Below are 4,990 nucleotides of genomic sequence, written 5' to 3'. Positions count from 1 at the left end.
TTTCTTCTTGGCACAGAAAGGGACACCGTGTGGCAGTAGTCTGCTCCGCTAGACTACCTTCCGCCTTTTCTCGATCGCGTGGGGACGAAAGAAAAATTTGATTGCAATTTTGTAGAAAGCTTACAATTGAGAATTTGAATACATTGAAAGTAAATTGAACATTGATTGCTGAAAACTGAACATTACAATTGATGAAAGCAGAAAATTACAAATGCTGGTGCAGGGGGCGGACACCAGTGAGCTTGAAAGATTTTTGAATGACTAATACCCCCTATAATAGCATTCTGAACAAAAACCCAAGTGACGGGAGTAGACGTTTAAAAGACGAGGAATCATACTAATCTTTTACCAATATTAGAGCTATTTTACAATTAAAATAACTATTACAATGAAACGAAAATTACAACTCAAACTTGAAGTAATATTTACAATGTGCGGCCAAAGTTGGGCAAACTGCGACTGCGATAGTGTCAAGGGGCTAAGTAAAGCTGCGGTCCTTGACACCTAGACCTTTTTCTGCTGTGTGGGTAAAAGCTGAAATGACATTTCACCCCAATCTCTTACCTCTTCTTCACAGACGGGTTATCTAGGATCGACATCATTGTTACCAGATATTGAACAACATTTGAGTTTTCTCAATACTTTACAATTCTTGCTATTTTAGGGAAACAAACAAGTTGTCTCCATACCTTATACCTATATTTGTGAGAGAATCGACAAAAAATTAAGGTGGTGAGTGAATTTTGTGTATATTTATATCATCATTCATGCTACGTTCTATTTTATTATGTGAAAATTAAGGCTGTTACTTTTAATTATTGGAACACTTTTATATATACAAGGATGCTACACTGATTGAAAATGCTTGACTGAAGTCCTGATCGAATACTCATAACAGGCCCGACTCGGCCCTGGCCTTGGCCCAAGGCAAACTAGGTATTGCTTTGGGCCTCAGGATATAAAGGGCCTCTAAAAAATTTAAAAGAAAAATTACACTGAAATCTACATTTAAAGACTAATTTTTGAAAATAAGGGAAATTAATTTTCATTTCACAAATCATGTAGTAATTAAATTTTAATAATCATTATTAATAAAAATTTAATTAAACCTAATCGACATACCCACCACCCACTCCACCCTCATTTCATTCCCAAATCTAAACCCTAAATATTTTTCCACATCTCCCCCCCACCCTCTCTCTCTCTCTCTCTCTCTCTCTCTCTCTCTCTCTCTCTCACCCTTTCCACCACCCACTCACCCAACCATCTTCCTTTCCGGTACGACGAAGTATTGTCGATCATTGCTTACAACGTGACAAAGGAAGCAACATATCGGGCGCGATGAAGTTGCTTGCAACGATAGCTCGTCTCTACTTGCAGAAGTACCGACGAAGACTGTAAACTATCAGATCTTCTCATCAAAGATTTATTCACAACTCTATCCTGCTTTACTTTGTTGAAAAATGATCGGCTCCTAAACTTCAAAGTTGACTTCTGGCGGGCTTCATTGATTGGTGCTAAAATAACTACCCATTGGGAATAGAATATGAAGCTTCGATTCCAATTGGAGCTGTTGCAGTGGAGCATGATTATGATATGTCGCCTCCAATGGTGGTTGTGATTGTGGTGTTTAGATTTGTGGGTGATATAAATCTACTGTTGTGTTGATCTACATTTGAGAACGCGGTGGTGATTGATTGTGCATTGGAGGTGAATCTAGTATTTTTGATCGTCGATTTAAGTTAAATGTATTAGAAATAGTGTTGGATTGTGATATTGGTCTAAGGTTCGTGCAGAGTTGTTTGTGATGATCTCATGTGACCAAATATGTATTTATTATGACTGTTTGTGACTAATTTTTTGTTGATTGTAACCGGTTGTGACTTAGTCAAAGTTAAGACTATCCTGGTCATAGACAATCACACTGAATACAAATTTAATCATAGTTTGTCACATTAAGGATAAATTTGGTCATGGTTAATCACATATAACATAAATCGGTGAATTGGTCAAATACAGTTACAACGAAAGCAAGTTTGATCACAAATAGTCACATAAAACACGGGCATAGTCACGAACAATAAATCTGATCACAAATAATGTTTTGGATATTTTTCTACAATGGAGTATAGAAAGAATTTTTTTCAAATTTTGAAGATTTTTTTATCATCGGAGCTGAAGAAGTTGTCGGAGTGATCAACGAAATGTTTGCCGAAGCAATCACTGGAGTCGAAGGCCATCTCCAGTGGAGATTCGACTCCAATGGAGAGGTGGAGGGAAGGTGGTATAGTGGGGTGAGGTGGCATGTCCAAAATATTTGGACACTTAAATTACATTTTTGGTTTAATGAATAAAATGGATCTACAATTAAACTAGGGAAAATTTTATAAGTAAGAGATTAATTATGGCACATTTCAAAAATAAGAAAGCAAGTTTCAAATTTCAAAAATCAAATTTTTACTAAAAATTATTTATAATTTAATTAATTAATTAATTATTTTAGAAATTAAATATATTTAAGTCACGGATTTATATAATTTGGTCACAAATTAACGATTTAATTCATCATTTATTATTTTTTGGTCACAAATCAAAATTTTATATCACAAATTATTTTACGATCACAATTCAAAAATTTTATAGGTGACAGTTTGTTCATCAGTCACAAATCGAAAAATTTATAAGTCACGATTTATTTATTGGTCACAAATCACAAATTTTCAAATTATCGGTCACAGATTAACAATTTATTAGGCCACACATTATTTTTATCACAATTTTTCTTTTTCATTAGTCACAGATTAACCAATTTAATGGTCACAGTCAACCAAATAATTTGTGACCACCACCTACACTTACGATTCACAGTAACAATTTTCAGGTCACGTATCCAATTGTGAGTCATAGTCACAATTTTCAGGACACGTATTTAATTGTGAGTCACAAATCAACCAAATTGCCACGACCAAATTGTGAGTTACAATTGGGAGTCACAATCACAATTTTCAGGTCAAATATCCAATTTCGAGTCACGATTGGGAGTCATAGTCACAATTTTCAGTGCAGCCCACATCGCTGCTACCGCAGCCAGCACCACCTCCTCTACTGCCGTCGAAACCCACTTTGCCGCCAGACCTAACAAAATTGAACAAATCTCAACCACCCAAAATCATCGCCCTACCACCACGACCACGACCACGACCAACATTATCATCAATTCTCTGAACGCCAATAGAACCACCACCTCGTTGCCATCGCCACCACGACCTGCAACCACCAACATCTCACCATTACCCCCACTACGACCCCCACTGTCGGCCACCACTCCAACACCATTGCACTTGCGTACCCACCAGATCCACCATCATGCCGCTAACACCACCGCACACAACACCGCACAATCACCGTACACAACCACTCATCGCACCATACCCAGCCACCGGTCACCACACACAACCACAACATCACACCACCCACCCACCACACAAAAAAGATTTGCAATGCCCGTGGAGAAACGCTGACATCGAACACATCGTGCCAAGCTGCAAGTGAAGCTCGGAGGCATCCTACGGTCCCAGTGAGCGCTGTACACTGCTCACAAACACGAGCTCTGCTTTGGTCTTCGAAAACGGCGACTGTGCCGTGAGTGGTGATGACGCCGTGAATGGTTTTTGTGCAACGGATGAGAGAAGTTGAAGAGACGGAGAACATTGGCGCGGCTGGGGAGGGCGATCTGAGAGAAGACGGAGAGAGAGAGAGGGAGAGAGAGAGAGGGGTTGGAATAAAAAATGTATATTTAATATTAATATTTAACTATAATATTTTTGATTTTTGAAAGATTAAAGTAGCCATCTGATTTTAGAATTTATGATTTTAACTCTATGGTTTTGTTTAATTACCACATTAAACTATTACCTAGTACTATTTCTTTCTTTTTTTTTCTTTTTTTTCATACCTACCAAAATCTAAAAAATAAAATAAAAATCAATCAGGAAAAAAATTAAGGAAATCTTCGATATAATTTTTTTGCTGAACTTATGAAGTTTCTTTAAAATTTATAAATTAATTTTTATGAAAGTTAAAAATAGGTTATTTATTTTAAAAGTGTTCATTTATTTATATTTAAGAGTTTCATAATAATTTGTCGCCTAGGGTCTCCTATTTCTCGGGCAGGCCTTGTTTCACAATAGAGGGCGGGGGCAACTTTTTTCAAAATTTTTGTTCACGCGTGTCCCATACCCATGTGAGAGGATGTCAATGCTTCTGTCAGGCATTTTCGGGAAACTCAGCTTTTATATATATATATATTGTTTGAAAAATCAAAAGTTGTTTGATGTAACCTAAATGTAACCGAAAAATCTCACTTTTCGAAGGGACTGAAATGTATCTCATTCCATAAAAGAGGAGAAAATCATTTGTCTTTCACCCATCTGCAAAAAAGACGCACCAATAATCAGGCAATTCATGTATTTGACTTTCTAATTTCACTTTTCTTGATGGAAAAATTTCTGGGAATTGATTTTCAAAGAAATTTCTTACTGAATCTTGTAACTATGATGACTGTTCAAACCAATTCAGAGTTTCTATATGCTACTGTGTGGCGTATGAGATGATCGAATTCTTCATGATGTAATTAAGAATTCACATATTGAAATGAGGTGATTTTTGTGGGTTTTATTAACTTTTAATTAACTTCTATAGATTTATTAAGAATTAATAAAAGTCTTCATGGAATTTTGTAAAATTTGATTAAAGATTTTTAAGGACTTTCAAAGGCTTTTCATCTTGCAAATTCAAAATATATACTAGAAAAATTACAATTTTCTTACAACTAGGAATGTCAATAAGTCGGCTCGCCAGCCGAAACTCTAGGATCAAGCTCAACTCGAGTAAAATTGAAACTGCCCTTTTTTGGCCCAGGCCTTACCGAGTTGAGCCAGCTCCTTTTTGTTTTTTTTAAGGCAGCTTTACTGCCTCCTTTTTTTTAAAG

Source organism: Olea europaea, chromosome 12, assembly GCF_002742605.1.
Source record: "Olea europaea var. sylvestris chromosome 12, O_europaea_v1, whole genome shotgun sequence".
NCBI lineage: Eukaryota > Viridiplantae > Streptophyta > Magnoliopsida > Lamiales > Oleaceae > Olea > Olea europaea.
This window is presented reverse-complemented; position numbering follows the sequence as displayed.